General features: G+C 34.5%; 1 non-coding gene across 1 annotated transcript; it reads right to left on the reverse strand.

Annotated features, from left to right (window-relative positions):
• Positions 1-19,731: 19,731 nt before the first annotated feature.
• LOC115220267 lies at positions 19,732-19,836 on the reverse strand. The gene has a single exon (XR_003882497.1). It is a non-coding gene; the product is annotated as a U6 spliceosomal RNA (small nuclear RNA).
• Between the last annotated feature and the right edge of the window lie 2,507 nt (positions 19,837-22,343).

A 22,343-nucleotide genomic window follows, 5' to 3' on the forward strand; every position in this document is an offset into this window, starting at 1 on the left:
CCGGAGTATATTCAGTACTGAATTTTTATTCCGAATAAACACGTTGGACCAAGATGCAATTCGAAAAAACCCGCCCTTTCCATAGATGTATAAAGGTTGAACATTTCTATATGCTACGCTGGATACATTTGTTGTTCATCTGGTATGTTGATTTTCGTTCATTCGTTATAATCTTGAATTATGCTCGCACTGACGATTAAAGAGTGCATTTCTACACTATTTATGAAATCATATGATTTGCCGCTGAAATCTGTTTTTTAAAAGGATCGCTTCGTGAGTTGCATTCCCTCACATTTGATACGATGTGTTTATTTATTTTGGTAGTTTTGACTTTAAGAGTCCTTTCCAGCGTGTGGCATTTATGTATAGTAATGCCCTCTATAATTATATATATATATATATATATATATATAATATAATATATATATATATAATATATATATATATACTTGTAAGAAATATATATATATATATATATACTTGTAAGAAATGAATCCTTCATACCTTATTTCCGAATAAGAAATTAAGAAGAGATAAGCAGAAACACTAGAATAAACTAATTGATCGTGAGAAATTATTTTGTGTTGTTAGCTAACGCGTCAGCAGTCCAGTGGGACATGGAGTTTAACTCCTGGTTTGGTGTTTTGTCTGAGAAATAGAATCTTAAACATAAAATATCCCAATGGGAATTTTACTGATGCGCTGTGATATATAACAATTAGAAAATAGGAAAATACACGGCGTTACTATTTAGTTGTTTCAACGGACTTTATCTTTCAACTGCTTTAGGAGACTACGAAAGGCCCTGGCAATTGCTATCCTCCCACAATCATTTTGATGGATAACTAAAGTGAGAAAAAATAGGGAGAGAGATACAAAAACGGCGAGACAAAAGAAATCTGAAAGAAAAAAATAAAATCATTATGAAAATGCATTGATATTAATGATGATTATGGTTATCAATCATATGACAAAGTGAGTTCTGATAGCAAAGATAAAATAAAAAACAAACATCACCTCGATACCCACCAGGGCCAATACATCTTTTAATAATTATAATAATAGTTCCAAATATTGCCACAATTGCAGCAATTTTGGGGGAGGGAATGAATCGATTACATCGACCCCACTGTTCAACTGGTGCTTATTTCATCGACCCCTAGAGGATGAAAAGTAAAGACGACCTCGGTGGAATTTGAACTCAGAACGTAGCGAGGGCGAAATACCTATTTCTTTAAACTACCCCCAAGGGGCTAAACACAGAGAGGACAAACATGGACAGACAAACGGATTAAGTCGATTATATTGATCCCAGTGCGTAACTGGTACTTAATTTATCGATCCCGAAAAGATGAAAAGTAAAGTCGACTGCGGCGGAATTTGAACTCAGAACGTAACGGCAGACGAAATACCGCTAAGCATTTCGCCCGGCATGCTAACGATTCTGCCAGCTCGGTGCCTTTTAATAATAATAATAATAATAATAATAATAACAATAATAGTAGTAGTAGTAGTAGTAGTAGTAGAGTAGTAGTAGTAGTAGTAGTAGCAGCAGCAGCAGCAGCAACAGCAAGGTAGCGAGCTGGCAGAAACGTTAGCACGCCTGGCAAAATGATTAGCGGTGTTTCGTCTGTCTTAACATTCTTAGTTCAAATTCCGCCGGGGTCGACTTTACCTTTCATCCGTTCGGGGTTGATAATTTAAGAATCACTTGCGAACTGGGGTCGTTCTAATCGACTGCCCCACTCCTCCAAAATATCGGGCCTTATAATAATAATAATAATAATAATAATAATAATAATAATAATAATAATAATAGTTTCAAATTTTGCTACAAGGCCAGCCATTTTTTGGGAGAGTACTAGTTAATTACATTGATCTCAGTGCTTAACTGGCACTTCAATTATCAACCCCGAGAGGATGAAAGGCAAAGGTCTACCTCGGCGGAATTTGAACTCAGAACATGAAAACAAAATGTTGTTAAGCATTTTGTCCGGCGTGCTTAACGATTCTGCCAGCTCGCAGCTTTACTACTACTACTACTACTACTACTACTACTACTACTACTACTACTACTACTACTACTACTACTACTACTACTCACAAAGAAAATAATTCCAAAAGTAATAATAACAAAAATAGATTATGATAATTATTGTTATGATTTCTCAATAAGAATAATCATTATATTTGCTATACGAGAGATACACCCACATGTGTTGCTTACTATACAATATTTACACAAGCGTACAAGATCATACAATAACAAACATCAAGTGACGGTATAAATACAAAATATATGGTATATATGTGTATATATATATATATATAATATATATATATATATATATATATTCTAAGTCTCTCTAAAGGAGACTACGTCAGCGGTACTGGATATCAATAGTTATCGCCAAGCTAACATGGCAGTCCAGAAAAATAGGACGAATGCTGCCGTTGATTAGCTCCAACCGGTCATCGCCTCTAGTTAGCTATGTGACACACGAGCCTGTGTCCAGTATAACCTTCGAACAGAGGAGGTCAGCCGCTTCCACTTGTTGGTCTGGCATCTACAGACTAGTTTCAGGGTATTTGCCCCTTATCAATGTAGAGCAGCCGAATCCAGTAGGCGTCGCTACTGACCGTCTGTTCGAAGGATTATGTACCTAAAATTCAGTGGAATACATTCACTGGTTTTCAAAAATAGAGATATTAATATTTCTAAGTCTCTGTAAAGGAGACTATATTTTTCTGGACTGCCATGTTAGCTTGGCGATAACTATTAATATCCAGTACTGCTGCCGTAGTCTACTCTAGTAGAATCTGGAGATTCTATTAGAGTAAATGCAAGCACTAATATATGAGTTATAAAAACGTGAAATATTAATAAAAATCTGTAAATATAAAGGCCATCCAGATTTCTGAGTACCTTATTTCTGATATACATATATATATATAACCCACAAGAGTAAACAACAGAGACAGAGGCAGGCAGAAACAAGGAAAATGCCACTTGTATTTGAACACTATGCATATATTCTTTAAAAAAACTTTTCTTTTAATTTTTCTAAATCTAATTGTTTAATTGTTACAGTTGAAAAAGTCTCAATGACTGAAACTGGTACTGAAATGTTTTTTATAAAATTATTTTATCATTTTCTATCTCTACTTTTTTGTCCATATATATATATATACGTGTTCTTTCTGAAGAATTTCTAGTCGGATATATCGTAAAGGTTTCTCTAACATGTGCAATTTTGCAACTCCTAGTAGGAAATTAAACACGGGTAATGCTAAATAAACAATATGAGAAATATTTTAAAATCTCGTGTATTTTCCAGTATTTTCAACTCTTATTCATACCTCACACAAATATATGATGCTGGGAAACGTCTTGTAGGGTTTAGTCGGAAAATTCGGTATCAGTACTTATTTATAACTACGGTATTTATTCTTTAGGTCTCTTTAGCCGAGGCACTGAGCTATAGGGACGTAAACAAACCATCACCGTTTGTCGATCGGTGTCGAAACAAATACAAAGACACACAAACTCGTGCGCGCGTGCAACACACACACACACACACGCAAACACACACACACACACACAAACACACACAAACATACAAAAGGCTTCCTCAAAGTTCTGTCTACCAAATTCACTTACATTGTACGAATCGGCCTGGAGCTGTAAATTCTTGGCCATTGTGCCGTGCAATGAGTCTGAACACGAACCTGAAACCACATGGTTGTAAGGAGATCGTCTTCTGCCACTACTCCTGCTAGGACCGTTTGTCATACTTTCTAGGGTTAAGCAAATAGGAAATAACAGTTTCTACGCAAGGACAAAAATCGCGTTACACACTGTTACAGGATCTCATTATCAAATAAGGAAATCGTTATATGAATAAGTTGTCTATATATCTCTAAACTTCTGTGTTGATATCATATTCACAAATAGCCTTTGAGCAAGATATATCCTGTATATCTGTACACTTTCATGTAAAATACGGAAATAAATTTAGTAAGACAAACTTAAACACAAACACACCCAAACATCAGCACCTACTTTTTCTCTCAAGGACACGGATGTAATTAACAATTAGGAAAATGAAAATACTAACGTTTCTGAAGGAACTGTAAAGCCGAATGGATATACCTCAGAATAGTTTTGCAATTTAATTGATGAAGGACCCTGATAAGCTTAATAGGTGATTTGAATTCACGAAAGTAAAGCACGAATACGACTAACATACTTCGTTCGATATACATATATAGCTATATCAATTTCTCTCTCTTTCTCTCTCTCTATATAACACAGACACACACACATAGATGTATGTGTATATATATATATACATATATATAGTGTATATTTATATATATACATACATACATACATACATACATACATACATACATATATATAAGTGTATATTTATATATATACATACATACAATACATACATACATACATATATATATATATATATATATATATATATATATTTATATATATATATATATATATATATTATTTATATATATATATAATATATATATATATATATATATATATATCAAGTATATATATATATATATATATTGCTTGCAGTATTACGTATATATATATATATATATATACCTATAATACATACATAACAGACAGACTGACAAGCAGGAAGACGGAAGGATGAAGAGAGGGAGAGAGAGACAGAGAAATAGATAGATAGATAGATAGATAGAGAGAGAGAGAGAGAGAGAGAGAGAAAGAGAGAATGTGAATGCGTGCATGTTATTATTTACGCCTACTAAGAGGTGTGAGTTTTAATTGTCTGGTGATACTTGTCTGTGTAAATATTTATCAGTAATCTTAAATTAGAAAAAAAAAAAAAAAAAAAAAATATCATCTTCAACGATTGTCTCAATTGAATAAACAGAATGTCGTCTTATATGTTTGTCCTAGCAATTTTCTTTTCCCCAGTCTGACTGAGACGGCAGCATTGGAGTAGCAATCATTTCTTACAATGCTTTACGACGAAAATTTTGTGTTGTTACCAATAATTATCACAAACCTAACTATATGACACCTTTCTCTTGTCCAAAATCATTAGCAATACGAAGCTAACATTTCCTTCGTGGATTTAACATCTCATGAGATATTTTTTTCTCTCTCCTAGATCTATTATTACTTGTAGAATTCATTTTCTAGAAATGCTAAAAATTCTAATTCGCACTCTAACACTGAAAATTATTGACGTGATCTTTTATATATCGTTTTCCTAATCTCTAATTACGAAATTCACGGTCGTCCATTCTTCAGACATAGGATATACTAAAACCATTAATTGCTATAGAAACTCTCGGTTATAGAATTAAAGTATAAGGAATATACTCTTTTACTCTTATACTTGTTTCAGTCATTTGACTGTGGCCATGCTAAAATATAGTGAAATAAATATTATTAACCCAATTCGGTATTGAATAATCTCTCAGATTATCTCTTCTCCTTTATCTCTTAGTTGCTACTGATTTTGGACTGGAGCCATGCTGGAGCATCACCTTTAAACGTTTAGTTGAACAAATGGCCCTGGTACCTATTTTAAAACTTGGTATTTATTCTATCGGGGTCACTTTTTGCCGCATCACTAAGTTACAGCAATGTAAACAATCCAAAACTGGTTGCCAAGTGGTGGCGGGTGACATATACAAACACAAATACACACTTACTTACCTGCCTACCTACATACCTACCTATCTACTTACCTACCTGCTTGCCTACCTACCTGCCTGCCTGCCAACCTACCTACCCACCTACCTACCTACCTACCTACCTACCTACCTACCTACCTACATACATACATACATACATACATACTTACCTACCTGCTTGCCTACCTACCTGCCTGCCTGCCAACCTACCTACCCACCTACCTACATACCTACCTACCCACCTTCCTACTTGACTACCTACCTACCTACCTACCTACCTACCTACCGACCGACCGACCAACCTACCCAACTGCTTGCCTACCTACCTACATACCTACCTACATTCATACCTACCTACCTACCTACCTACCTACCTACCTATCTACCTACCTACCTACCTACCTACCTACATACATACATACATACCTACCTACCTACCTACCTACCTACCTACCTACATTCATACCTACCTATCTACCTACCTACCTACCTGCTTGCCTACCTACCTGCCTGCCTACCTACCTACCTACCTACCTACTACCTGTCCTACTTACCTACCTACCCACTTACCTATATACCTACCTACCTACATACCTACCTACATACCTACTTACCTACCAACCAACCAACCAACCAATCAACCAACCAACCAACCAACCAACCAACCAACCAACCAACCTACCCACCCATCTACCTACCTCATAATCTTGCAATCTCCATATCTCGTTCTATCAGTGGTGGGAGCGACGTTTTACATGTTAGCTCGTAGATTTTTTTAAGATGGTGGACCAGCAGAATCAATACCACGCCGGGCAAAATACTGCCTAGCATTTCATTAATCTTTACGTTCTGCGTTTAAATTCCTCTGAGGTCGACTTAACGTTATTATCCAGTGTTTTTTTCTTTTATTTTTTTCTTTTAGTTGTTTCAGTCATTTGACTGCGGCCATGCTGGAGTAACGCCTTTTGGTCAAGCAAATCGACCCCAGAGCTTATTCTGTGTAAGCCTAGTACTTATTCTATCGGTCACTTTTGCCGAACCGCTAAGTTACGGGGACGTAAACACACCAGCATCGGTTGTCAAACGATGTTAGGGGGAAAAACACGGACACACAAACATATGCACACAGACACAGACACACACACACACACACATATATATATATATATACATATACGATGGACTTCTTCCAGTTTCCGTCTACCAAATCCACTCACAAGGCTTTGGTCGGCCGAAGGCAATAGTAGAAAACACTTGCCCAAGGTGCCACGCAGTGGGACTGAACCCATGACCATGTGGTTAGTAAGCAAGCTACTTACCACACAGCCATTCCTGCGCCTATGTTATCTTCTTTTGTAATGACCTTTTTCATTATTTCCATAGTTTCGTTCAAAATCTACACTTCGGGGTTGGTAAAATAAGTACCAGTTACACACTGGGGTCGATGTAATCGATTTACCCCCTACCCATGAACTTCCTGGCGTTGTGCCAAAATTCGAAACCATAGTTTTGCTTATTTCTCCCCCCCCCGTCCCCCGAAAGCACTCCTTTCTTAAAGTATCACTGAAAACTGGCGACTACAGGGCTTATTTTCAACCGGAAAGTAAATATCAAAATTTGTTTGTAGTTGGAACACACTATTTGAAAATACATAAATATTTATGCGAGGTAGACTTGCTCTGGAGTTATTAGCCCGTCTCTTGAAACTATTTGACCCAACTGGCAGAATCGTTGCCGTACCGGAAGAAAAGCATGGCGGCATTTCTTCCAAATTTGCATTCTGAGTTCAAATTCTGCGAGCTGGCAGAAACGTCAGCTCGCCGGACGAAATGCTTAGCGGCATTTCGTCTGCGTTACGTTGTGACTTCAAATTCCGCCGAGGTCGACTTTGCCTTTCATCTTTTCGGGGTCGATAAAAATACGTACCAGTTGAGCAATGGGGATCGATGTAATCGAATTGCCCCCACCTTCGAAATTGCTGACCTTGTGCCAAAATTTGAAACCAATATTTCTTTAACTTATTATTTCTCTCAACATGAATGTGTTGAAAAAAAAAATGATATTTTCTGATTCTAATTAATGACCTACATAGAACCAAGCTTGGTAACATACTGATAAAATGTTTAATCTTTATCGTATATAAAATTGTATTTTTTTTCTTTCCTGAATATTCGTGTAAAAATACTCGTTCACATGATATACGCTATTAAAAGAAACTTTAGTTGAAACACATAATTCCAAGTCACGCACAGGCATATGAACCAATTCGGAAGATTTATATAATATAGAAATGCACTTTAAATTTGATAAATAATGGAAAATACTGATATAGGTATAAATAATACCTGTTTTAGTTCTGTGCCATGGAATTGGTTTGCAATTATTTCATATTGTATTACAAGGGGAACCAATAATATAGCCGTCAGAATCAAAAGTTTGAAGAATTGTCTTCTTTGATCTTTAAAAGGAAATAACATAAATCGAAACAAAAATATAAAGATAATAAACAAAACGAAATAAAAATGGAACATTGTAAGGAATCAGATTTAAAGTGGTTCTTATACTCAAAGAGTGTTTTCTGGAAGTTGATATTCATTTTAATGTTGAGAATTTGTTCCATAAATTTACTTTTGAAGGGAACATGGCATACGAGGTGAGTATTATCGGAAACAAAGATTTTATCAGCAAAATAAACTAACTGTGAAATTAAAAACATTAATATTCCTTTCTTATGGGAGAGCGAACATCACATTGCTATCAACGTACTCATATATCTTCCGGTAAGTTACGGAAAATAATTTTAAGTTCTTCGAGTAGTACTTCATTAATAATTTAATATGATATCTGAAATGGCAGGGGATTTAAATAAATTTTGTTTTAGTGAATAAGCCTAGATCACTTTTGCTAAATATTTTACTGCTATTTTGAAAGCAGTGTTGACGTTGTATTATTATTTCGAAAGCTCTTTCTTATGCTTGTGTCTTCGAAACATGTCTCATAATATTGTTTTAAAATAGATTAAATATAACAAAAACTTTCCAGACTTTAAAATATCATAATTTCAGCCTTTTCCGTCTGAACCGTTTACTATTTTCCTCAAAGACCCAAAATTATTATTACTTTGGTTCAAAAGAATCATATGTCATTATTTATACTTAAAACGTTTGAAACTTTCGAAATTTTTATCTATATAGTTTGTGTAGAAAATATGTTTTCGTGACTTGATGCAAAAGATTAGTATTAGAATATCGGTATTATTAGATTATTAGTACACAATTCCTTCAGACTTTTCATTTCAGTTTCATAACATGTTGATAATAAATTGTTAGTTTTTGCGTATATTACCAGTATATTACTAGTCGAAAATATTCCAAATGTATATATAATGGAGAATGCTAAGTTTTGAAGTCCAATATCTTGCTAAACAAAACAACATTAGTCAGAGTGAAACCTCAAAAGATAATATTTTAAGATCTGTGAAATTCAGAGTATAGCATTTTTTTTTATTGAAAAAATAATACTATTCAATATGCAAAAAATTAACCGTGTCAAAAATAATATTCTGAGGATTTAGTGGTAAAACGTATTGCAACTCTTTATAAGTTAAAAAAAAAAGATAACACTGGATAATATTTGAGTATCACAAAAAGTTAGATATAGAATATATTTTTTAAACAACCGTAGGAGCTATCTACATTTTCTATTACAAATATATGTACCATTATATATTTAGGTGCATTTAAATGTGCAAATGCTTATATATTAAGTAATTGTATTAATGAGCTAGACTCGCTCTTTGTTGTTGTTACACATACGTTTGCTCACTCACTCACACCCACGCAGAGTCCCTGTTTCGCTTTCACATACATAAACATATATAAACCTACAAAGAAGTTATCACATGTCATCTAAATGATTTATTACATAGTGTGTATCATGGGATGCAGAAGTGGATTTTTCCCCCCAAAGGAAATAGTGGGATCTCAAAAATGTTTCATAAAAAACTGCATCAACAGCATTAATTATGAAATCCACATGTAAACGCATGAAAATAGTTTGTTATGAATATATTTCGAGCAAGAAAAATATAGGAAAGAAACAGTTTGATGTAAACCAGTGGAGGACATAAAGATGGAAAAGAAGGAACGCAATTCTATCTGATAAGAAATCTTTATTTACTTATTTATTTTATTATTGTTTTTTTTTTTTGCCAATACACAAGTGAAAGAGATAAATAGCGGAGACACACGAGATCTTCAAAGAAGGGAAAAAATAAAGCAAAAATTAAAAAAAAAAATATTGCACATTCTATGCTAATTCAGTCTCACTGGAGGCAGAGAGAAAAAGAGGGTGAGAGAGTGTGAGGAGAGAAAGAGAGAGGTAGAGAAATATAGGGAGAGAGAGAGTGAAATACATTAAGATACTTGGAAAGGAACTAGGATAAGTAATATCATGTAGACAGAGAGAGAGAGAGAGAGAAAAAAAAAGAGATATAGAGAGATAAATACATTTAGATTGTTGAAAAGGGACAGAGATAAGTTATAGTGTGGGTAGAGAGAGGGGGGTAGACTAACAGACAAACAAAGAAAAAAAGTTAAAGATGGAAGAAAAAAGAAAGACAGATACACGGATTAGACAAAGATGGAATGAGAAATAGAGAGATAGAGAGATAAAACTCGTAGACAGAAAGTTAAGGTGGATAGAAAAGAGGAGAGGCTAAAGAGTTTGAATATGGAAGACCTATATTGATAGAACCCTAGGTAGAAATACTGACGAGCAGATTGATAGATAGAGAACGAACGAAGAGAGAGCGGACTGGAGGATTGACGGAAATGTATTTGAAGGCAGACGGTAAGAGAGTGTAGAGAAAGAGGGAAGAATGAAATGTTGGAGAGAGAGAGAGAGGAGGAGATTGTAAAGAGAGTGTGAGAGAGAACGAACAATTGAGAGCAATGTAGATGAAAGGGGAAAGCACGATTTATAGTAAAGATAGAAAGGAAGAGTCTAGAAACAAATATTACAACGGAAATAAAATATAAACTAATTTTAAAGAAAAAGTCTGTTGAGTGACTATCATTTCTGTCAACAGTTGATAACCAACCATAAATAGCGAACGTCTAGCTGCTTCTCTACAGCCAAACAGACACAAAAAAAACCCAACAACAATGGCAAACACACGAGATTATGTTAAACGCGTGAAGATGAGCTGGAGCTGTTCTCTGAGAAATGAAATACAAAGAAAAAACAAAAGCAAAAACAAAAGCAAAACAAAATAGAAAGCAACACAAAACAAAAATGCATTTATGGAGTAAAGAAAAGATGGAGGAATTAATGTTTCAAGTTATAAAATAACGTAATTTTTTAAGTTAAATGCTCTTTGCTAAAATTTAAGACTTAAAGGAATACTGTTCACCAAAAATATGTGGAGTCTGTTTTTATATAACTAGGAACGCACTTCGAACACTATATAGTGAGTGCAAACAGAAATTGTGATTAACTGTCTAGTGATACCAATAAATCATTAGATTAATGAATAATTCAGTTTAAGAAAAGCATGGGAGATAACTTCTGTTTTATAATTAAGAGTGAGGATCTTTTCGGTTTGAACGGCAGATTTTAACATAATTTCTAGATAACTAAAAAATTTTAAACTTCGTATACTGGTAGAATGTGTTTATAAAACCTCTTTTTCTCTTAGCTTTATTGAGAAAATTCTATAGTTTGTAAGATATTTGTTGTTGTTTTTCTTCAATTTCTGCAATTTCAAACAATCAGTGACTTCCATTGAGGTAAAAAAACATTCTGTGCCGTATGAATATGTCCCTCGTTTAAGAAACAGATTAGGTTTATTTACATTTGCTATATTTTAATTGAGAGTAATTAAAAATAATGTATTGGGTTGTCTGGAAAGTTCGTGCCGATTTATAGTAGCTTACATTTCGACTTATTTTAGAACATGGTTGAGTCCATAAAATAGGATTTGACTACACCTCCACTTAGAACACAGTTTAAGCTATCTTTTCGTGGAAGAAAATTTATGTTCCTATAACCTGTGTTAATTCTGTAACGCTTTAAAATGGGAGATAAGAAAGTTCATTTTCGGCACTTGATGCTTTGGGAATCAGACAAAAATTGCTACAGCTCGGCTAGGACGGGTTACCCCACCCTCCATATTCACCAGATATTGTTTTTTCAGGTCTCTGCAGAATAGTCTTAATGGTAAAAATTTCAATTCCTTAGATGACTTCAAAAGAGACGTTGATGAATTCTTTGCCATGAAACCACCTCAATTCTGGGAAGAGGGTATTTTCAAGTTAAAGGAAAGAGGGAAACGCATTGTGCAACAAAATGGTTCATATTTGGTTGATTAAAGATGTAATGGCAAGTATTTATTGACCGATTTCTTTCCTTTAAAAATCGGCATGAACTTTCCGAACAACCCAATACCAAGAACACTGGTAAATAATCTAGGCTTGCCAGTATGACATATTAGAACCCTACCTCTTAGCCGATTATTCTATCGACGTTCTTCTGGTATTAACGTTAAGTGAAGAAGATGGACGATATCGCTTGCTGTTCATAGACATATTCAAAATTATAAGCACATGCATCCACATACACAAGCTCTAATACACATACACACTCATACATATTGATAAAACAAATTGACATTCAGACATGAATTTTGAGTTCTTTATTTTAAGCACTTGACCATGTTCCTATAATCGGATAAACCAAGGACTAATTTACCACTCCCTTTCGGTAAGTACATTCGCCAAATATACATACACGCCCATACCTTAAATATTACACATGCACGAGCGCACACAGACACACACAAACGCACACATACACATACACAGACACAGACACAGACACACACAAACACAAATAAGCAATATGGATGGCTAATTCGCAATTTTAAAATCTAAAGGCAGAAATATACACGTCACTAAGGTAACAAAGGGAGGGCACAAATCAGCACCAGTACTGCTAGAAATAAGAGTCAAAACAACTCAATAGCCACAGAAAGCACTATCTTAATGACTGACAAGGGAGACAAGCTGGTGCTGATTAGAGCCTTTAGTCACTTATGTGACGTATATATACATGTGCGCGCGCGCGCGTGTGTGTGTGCGCGCGCACGTGTATATCCTACGTTTTGGGAGGGTCAGTATTACCTCATTGACGATAAGCGCTGACCATGTACAAAATATGTAGCAATTTTCTTATTGAAATAATTTCTGCCGATATCACTGCTCTGCCTGTGCTCTGGCAGAAATATCTATTGTAATTGTTGCGTAAAGATTTTTTGGTAGCTCTATTGATATAGTCTTGGAGATTATCAGTTGCTAGTTGTTGCTGGTTGTTACTGTCCTTCAAAAGAGGCAAAAGAAAAATAGAACACAGGCGCAGGAGTGGCTGTGCGGTAAGTAGCTTGCTTACCAACCACCTGGTTTCAGGTTCATTCCTACTGCGTGGCACCTTGGGCAAGTGTCTTCTACTATAGTCTCGGGCCGACCAAAGACTTGTGAGTGGATTTGGTAGACGGAAACTGAAAGAAGCCCTTTGTATATATGTATATATAAATATATATATATATGTATGTGTGTGTGTGTGTTTATGTGTTTGTTTGTCCCCCTAAGATCGCTTGACAACCAATGCTGGTGTGTTTACGTCCCTGTAACTTAGTGGTTCGGCAAAAGTGACCGGTAGAATAACTACTAGACTTAGAAAGAAAAAGTTCTGGGTTCGATTTGCTCGGTAAAGGCGGTGCTCCAGCATGGCCACAGTCAAATGACTGAAACAAGTAAAAGAGTAAAAGAGATGCTAACAAATCGCATTATTTCCACCAAACTGTCAAAAACGTAACAAAATGCTGTAAAGGATATGTAACAAAGTGTTTCACTATACTCAAAGTGAAAACATATTTAGCTTTTTGTAAGTCGAGAATTTCTTAATTGCTTTGGTCGTGGTACACTGTGATTCGTATGGCTCAGCGATTTACTATTATAATTCGTGCAGTTATGTTAATATAAATCACTGTTGGAAGTGGCAAATCGAAACAAGATTATACCCAGTTTAACCTCCTGTAACTACATGATCAGTGCGCTAACATTAAAATGAACACACACAGCACAAATAAATTCGTATTGAATTATCCAGTTTTGTTCAATTACTAGTGAGTAGTCATTGATTAGGTCATTAACTTCAAATTCCACCTTTCTATCTAACGAAGTAGAACATATAGTCGTAGGAGTGGATGCGTGGTAAGAAGCTTGCTTCCCAACCACATGGTTCCGGGTTCCGTCCCACTGCGTGGCACCTTGGACAAGTGTTTTCTACTATAGCCTTGGACTGATCAAAGTCTTGTGAGTGGATTTGGTAGACGGAAACTGAAAGAAACCCGTCGTATATATATATATATATATATATAACCGTTAAGTTACGGGGACGAAAACACACCAACGCCGGTTGTCAATCGGCGGTGGTGGGCAAACACAAACGCAAAGACACACACGCATATATGCATATATATATATATATATATATATATTATATATATATATATATATATATATATATATATATAATATATATATATATATATATATGTATATATATATATATTATATATATATAATATATATATATAATATATATATATATATATATATATATATATATATATATATATATATATATTTATATATATATATATATATATAATATATATGTATATATATATATACATATATATAAAACAGTACTTGGAGAAGAAGAACGGAACGAAACGAACGAATCGAATCGAATCGACGCGAGGGCGCTGTCATACAATAGTGTAATAAATAAAATATATGCATACATACATACATATATGTACGTACCTACATCTACATGTATATATACATGCATATATAAATATATATACGTGAGTACAGGACACCACAAATAGACGCAGAACTCAACGAGAAACGAAAACGGAAAACAAGCATGGAAATATATATATATGACGGGCTTTCAGTTTCTTTCTACCAAATCCACTCACGAGGGTTTGGTCGGTCTGAGGCTATAGTAGAAGACTCTTGTTCAAGGTCACATGCAGTGGGACTGAACATTGGACCACATCAGTGGTTGGGAAGCAAACTTGTTACCACACAGCTACGCTTTCACACTAAATGTAGTATTTGTCATGTCTTGTATCAAATCTCAGCTGATTTTGAATTCAACGCTTTGAATTCAAAGCATTGAATTCTAACTCTGGCTGAATTTGAACTCAGTATTGTAAGGTACATATTGCAAAATATGCTGTTTGGTGTTCGAACCTTACGGACATTAATAACACCACATCTGATTTTGAAAACTAATTGACAACCCAGCGTATTTTCACGTAGCCCTATATTAAAAGTATTTTTTCTTATTTAAATTTTCATTATTTATATAATTTTTTATTCTTTTATACCAAACGGCAGAATTGCAAGCTATAAATAATTCCCGAATGGAGAAAGAAATTGTGTTATAAACTAACATCAAACGTAAAACTTTCTTTGATATCCATGGAAGATTGTCACGAAATAAAAGAATAATAAAAAAAAAATGGAAGCCAATAGGCTATATATAAAAAGAAAAAAGATATAAAAATGAATACAACTTAGCTCCTTATGTCTTTTTGATTTAAAATTTACTCTCATTTCCAAACTCGTTTTATAACTTAGAAGTTTTAACTGACAAGACAAATTATATTTATTACCGATTCAGAAATAACGTTATGGAACCTCAATGACTTTGACAGACATAAAATACCTAACAATAGCTCCGCCAAATCCAGCCATTCTTATCTATAGCTTAGGGATAGCGGCACAATTTACTTACATTTGATTATTGCGGTGTTACGAAAAGCCTAATGTGACAGTCTTTGCAAATGCAAGCATTGATATTTATATTGCTCGAATATATCTTCTTCTTCTTCTTCTTATTCTTCTTACCACCGCCACCATCACCACCACCACCACCTCTACCGCCAACCCCACCACCAACATCATCACCATCGTCTTTTGTTTCGGTAGTTGTCACTAATTTTTGTTAATATTATTTATTGATTTATATCATTTTCTCCTTTTCTCGTAATTTTTCTGAATGAAATATGACTTCTGTGTTGGCTTCGGGTAAGGAAACTTTAGTGAAAAGAATGGCAGGTGCTTCTGAAGATTTCACTCAGAATATCTTTTAAGTGGAAAGGAAGCAGATTTTTAGATTGCAGTAGCTTTTTCTAAGGTTAAAAATATATCTCTCTTATTTTTCATTTACATATATTTCCTGTCTTTCTGTCTTTCTGTCAGCATATCTTTTTTAGCAGACCTGCAATGATTCCTATACATTTTGTAGGTTTCTTGTCGGAGTTTATATCTTCCCTGGTTCGTTTCTCTTTATCCCTTTAATATTTTTGAAAAAACTTACACAAGCTTCCTATCTGAAATCTCATTATGCCTTCTGCTTTTATATAACTTTCAATGCCATAAATCGCTTGCAAGTAAGTATGTAATGTAATATTAGACATTAGAAATATCGATATGAGACTGGACCAATGTTAGGAAGCTAACCACGAAAGTAAGTCGTTTGCCGGGTTATTGCGTTACCGATGGTTCTATCATTTAATTTACTATAATCTTAACAGAATTACATATGCTCCACAATTCCTGTAGTATACTTGTTTCTCTCTACAATCTCAAATTGCTACGTATAATACGACGGTTAATCAAGAGCGTTTTTTTTATATGAATGTATGTTTGTTTTTCTACACATATCCTTATATACATTTATACTGTCCACATATGCATAAACGTATAAGTGTGTACATGTTTGTTGATATCTTTCATTGTCTCTAACATACATTCATTGACATTTGTTTTTTATCTGCCATCCACCACTTCTTTTTCGTTTATTCTCCCACACTATTTTTTTCTCTATTCTATTCCACATTGGTTCGATTTATAACATTGCAGCTTCCTTCTTCAAAGACATAACACATGCACACATTTTTTTATTTTGCCTACAATAGTAGAACCTTGAAAATAGCCAAACTACAAGTCCCATTCAGGTGCGATGGACATCGCAGTTTTCCATTTTTGGGGCTTATCAACATCACGTACCTGAACCGAGCCGGCGGTAAACTGAATAGCCTATCTATGACGATATATAAAATGGTGTAAAAACCATCTGCTGGTATGCTCGACGATGCGATGTGAGAATAAATTCAAATATAATGTGCGTGTGTGTTTGTATGTGTATGTGTGTTTATTTGTTTGTGTTTGTGTGTATATGTGTATGTGTGTGTGTGTGTGTGTGGAAACTGATGTTATACGCTCACGTGTGTTTGGAATAATATTCTTGTATTTATTTAAACGTTTGTCATCAAGTTTCAATAATTTTCTAAAGCACCATGTTTGTTTCGATAAATTCGGTGCAATATTGTTGAGCTGATTTTTAACATTTCCAATATATAATTTGAAGATGTTAAATGTTAGTTAATAAATTAGCTCTGTTCTTTCAGTGGTGATTCCAACTTGTCAAATAATGTCTATCTCTGCTTCGCTAAATAAAGAAAGAATGTTTAGCAAAATTTGTCGAATTATACTTTGCTTTTCTGTTTATATCGTGAATTATATTTCTTCACACATTTCAGAATATTTAATAATCAGCACATCACGATGGTTTAAAGTCTCACCAACTTTCTTTTGCATTTCTGTTATTAACTGTAAAATAATTACAAACGAGTTTCATTTGAAGTGCAATTGCATATGCTTATATCGTTATGCAGTATTTAGCTAATTCTACAGAATTATTTCTTCGTAACTATTTCTCCAAATTATGATTTTCTATATTCTCTTATTTCATATAGTTACAGTAATCGCTATACCTAAACTTAACCATATTGCATGTACTACTAACGATGAAGCACAAAATGCTTATCAATTAATTTGTCGTTGTATTCTGCAAAAAGTTGGGTAAAACTCATTGATATAATCATGTCAGCTGAAAACTTGTAAATTATAAAACAATTTTAGACTTAAGCTTATGCATAACAACACTTGTTTCAATGACATTAATTAAGCATATAACAATCATTTACAATATGTATCTAATCTCCTGTCATTGGCATATGAACAAAATATACTGTATAATGTAAATATGCGTTTTCTTACACCTTTGCACCACCAAAACGAAGACGTTCTGAACTGGTATTAGTTACACGTTTATTTTATGTTATGTAGTTTAAAATAAATGTTGAGAGATTATTTAGAAAAATTTAACCTCCTACAAAGACTCATATCTATTATGTAATATTTGCTAAATTTTTTAATTTAAAAAATCTTTCTATTTAAATTTAATAATCAAATGGAGGAGGACAAACAACACCCGTAACATGACACGATTGCGTTCAATGTAGTGTACTCCACTGAAAGATCTCAAGGCTCAAATGTTGGTGCTAGATTGGACGAGATACTAAGTCTACTACTCATGTTAGGAACAGCCCCTCGCACTCAATTTTCATCTACACAATTTCATTTAGAGGAGTTGGTCGAGCTGTATCTATGTCAGAAGATATATCACTTAGGTGCCACACAATGGGAATGGAAAAGAAAATATGTAGTATAAAGCAAATCTCTTAATCTAAGAGCTATGTCTGTACCTAAGTATTTAAAAAAATACGCCCTTTTAAAACCTAGCCAGGCTCATGGGCCCAGTTACCCAGTTTTCATGGCGTATGTGTTCCCCAGCTGGATGGGACATCAGTTCATCGCAGCGTTACTCATTTTTGCCAGCTGAGTGGACTGGATCAACGTGAAATGAAGTGTTTTGCTCGAGAACACAACGCGTCGCCCGGTCCAGGAATCGAAACCACAATCTTACGATCATGATGCTGACACCCTAACCACTAAGCCACGCGTCTCCACAACCTAAGTATCTATAATAACAATATTTGAGATACTTGGTAGATAGGCAGGAAAATATTTGTAAGGAGAAATAAAATAGAAAATTTTAAATGATAAAAAAACAATTAAAAATAATTCAGGAGATTAAAATATTGAGTACAGATCAGAGTTACTCATGAATGTCAGGAGTAATTCGTAAAAACAATCATTCCTAGAGCTATTCACTGTCGAATTATTTTTAAAATATTTAAAATTATAATTACGGGTTTATTCATACAAAACTATGAGACACATACATAAAAATCATTTGAAGTGTAACGTCATTGTTTATAAATATGAATGAATGTAAGATGTTTCTTTTATCTTCAGAACAAAAGCAAATACATAGAAGTAGTCAATAAATTTATCTCTAGTGATCTAAGTTCCGGCACCTCGAGTATATGACCGAAGTGTGCTCCAGGGGAAACACCCGTTACGACATTGAATTTAATAAAACGTACATCATAGTAGATAATAAGCAAAAAAAAAAAAAAAAAAAGAACAAGATCAAAAACAAACAAACAAACTCAGCAATGACTTATTTCCAGTCATAATTTTAAAAGAATGTTGTTCTAAAACAACAACCCTTGTAAACAGATATCTTTGGCGCTGTGTTCCAGATACAGGTAATATAAATCATGTCTCTATCACAAACGGTTTGGTACTCTTTTACTCTTTTACTTGTTTCAATTATTTGACTGCGGCCATGCTGGAGCACCGCCTTTAGTCGAGCAAATCGACCCCCAGGACTTATTCTTTGTAAGTCTAGCACTTATTCTATCGGTCTCTTTTGCCGAACCGCTAAGTTACGGGAACGTAAACACACCAGCATCGGTAAACACACAAACACACACACGCATATATATATACATATACATATACACGACGGGCTTCTTTCAGTTTCCGTCTACCAAATTCACTCACATGACGTTGGTCGGCCCGAGGCTATAGTAGAAGACACTTGCCCAAGGTGCCATGCAACGGGACTGAACCCGGAACTATGTGGTTGGTAAGCAAGCTACTTACCACACAGCCACTCCTGCGCCTATAAAAAAATATGGAACGCTTCACGAATTTGCGTGTCATCCTTGCGCAGGGGCCATGCTAATCTTCTCTGTATCGTTCCAATTTTAGAATATGTACAGCCGTAGCTAAAAATTTTTAACAGTAAACAGAGCAATAAGAAACGTATGAGTTAAGTTCTCTCACATAACAAAATCATATATATTAAAACTTTTTGAAAGAAATAATGTTAGAGACTGTGTGCTGCCTTCAAAAAAGCAATCTTCTCAATCCAAACCAATAGGGATTCCGAATGTCGAGAAACTGCCTTAATCGACCTCATTTATATGCACTAGAAAACAGTTCAAATGCTGACGTTACATATTTAGACTATAGCAAGGGTTCATTCATGCAAATCCTAATCTCTTATCCAGAAAATTAGTGACCACTGATATTCAAGCAACATTATGTTGGGAAAGTACGATCTAATTAATATAAATTCTATGTGGTCTGTAATAGAATATGGTGGAGTACAGGGAACAAACATGAACGGTGTTCCCCAACAGACTGTATCCGGTTTCCAGTTTCTGCATTGTTATGCAAATGATCCTGGGAGTGAGTCTCAACAGAGTAAAACGAATCTGCAACAAGAAAACCCTCACGCTAAATATAAAGACTGAAGCCCAAAATTCTCTTCCCTCATTCAAACCTCAATTCTTCCTTAGACGGTTTCAATAAAGTAATATAGTTTAGTTCAGAAAATAAGATAAAACAGTTCTTTTCCTTTTTCTCCGTCAAATCTCTCGGATCATCGGATAACTCTACAGACCTAAAAGTAATTGTCGATAAAATCTGTAATGGTGGGATTACATTTAAAAAGAATTGATGTTACTAGGAAAATTCGCGCCTCAATACTCAGATCATTCCAGCTAAGAGACAATGTAATCGTAATTCATTTGTACATTGCCTTTCTTCGAACACACAAACAATATCGGTGCCCAATAGGGCCACAGCTTATTAAAACGGACTCAAATCAACGAGTCTGTGTAGATACGTTTCACAATATAAATCATAAATAGTTTTGGCTACTATGATTTCTTAAAGACATTATTATACTACAAAAGGAACATGGCGACATACAAATTCTTATTTCTTTAGTGTCCACAAGGGGCTAAACATAGAGGGGACAAACAAAGACAGACAAACAGATTAAGTCGATTACATCGACCCCAGTGCGTAACTGGTACTTAATTTATCCACCCCGAAAGGATGAAAGGCAAAGTCTTATCACATAGTGATATACAAATTCTGTTAAACAATTTAGCAATCAGTGAGACCTTGCAGCACGCTAAGGGTTGCAAAACAAACACAAGAGAGTCCACCTTAACAATAACCTATATTGGACCTGGTCTATTCAACATCTCTGACACTGACACACAAATTCATACATGAACAGTTAGAATATACTTAGATACGATCACAGTTTAACTTCACTTTGGATTTCTAACGATTCCAGACAAAATGCCTGTGTCAGATTATATTTCCCTGCTGGAATAGGATAAGCTCATAAATTCCAAACTATGAGACGCTACGTGTTGGAATTTTTAAAGGCAATCAGTATAACAATACCCATCTTCTCGATCATAAACGAGTTAATTCTTATTCTTATTTAGCAACACTAGGTATCTGTAAGACTGGAAGTAGCGTTTTATTTACTATTGACTTGAATTAGAGAATGAAGAATTATTGGGGAAGATACTACAATAATGTATACCGAAGAAGTAACGGGGAATATTCTACACCTTATCGTAGTTACGGAGGGAAGAACAAACACTTTTGTAATTTGTTTTGTGTTATGTTGTTAGAAAGATGGAGAAAAGATAAAAGACAAGATGAAAAGTGAGAAGACGGAAGCGGAAGAGTATGAGACTTAAGTTGGATGTGTACGACATTGAAGCAAGGAAGTAGAATATCATTTATCATAATGATTCAAAATCGCAATAATTTTGCCGTGCCGAGGAACTGAAACGTAGGAATTGCAACGTAATCTAAATACTATGTGACATTGAACGTTCCTGCCGTTAGTAGAGGAAAGATAATGAAGGAGATACAAAACCATGCCAATGTTGATAAATGATGTCAATAAGAATGTTGACGATGACGACAACGATGATGATGACGATGGGGATGATGGAGATAGCGATATTGATAATGACGGTAATGATGATGACGATGATGATGACAATGATGATGATAATATTATTGTTGTTGTTGTTGTTTATGATAAATACAATAACACAACCGATATAACTCCGCCAGGATATTATTAAAGAAAGAAAGCTTTCAATAATCTTTCAACCACTTAGAATCCTTTGATAATCTTTCCTGCTTCTAAGAGGCAAATTTTCTGCAGAATCTCTACAGGACATTCTATTCCAATCTCGTTCAACTATTTGCCTATATCATTGCTTAAAGTTCCAACTGCACCAACTATTATTTGGAATATGAAAACTTTACAGATTTCATATTCCGAATTCTTGAAATTTCAAATTTTAAGAGATTGTACTTTGTCTTTCGTCTTCTTTCTTTACGATCCTGGAATCAAACGGACATGATAGATTATTATTATTATTATTATATTATTATTATTATTATTATTAT

The sequence above is a fragment of the Octopus sinensis genome, linkage group LG1 (genome assembly GCF_006345805.1).
Source record: "Octopus sinensis linkage group LG1, ASM634580v1, whole genome shotgun sequence".
Lineage (NCBI taxonomy): Eukaryota > Metazoa > Mollusca > Cephalopoda > Octopoda > Octopodidae > Octopus > Octopus sinensis.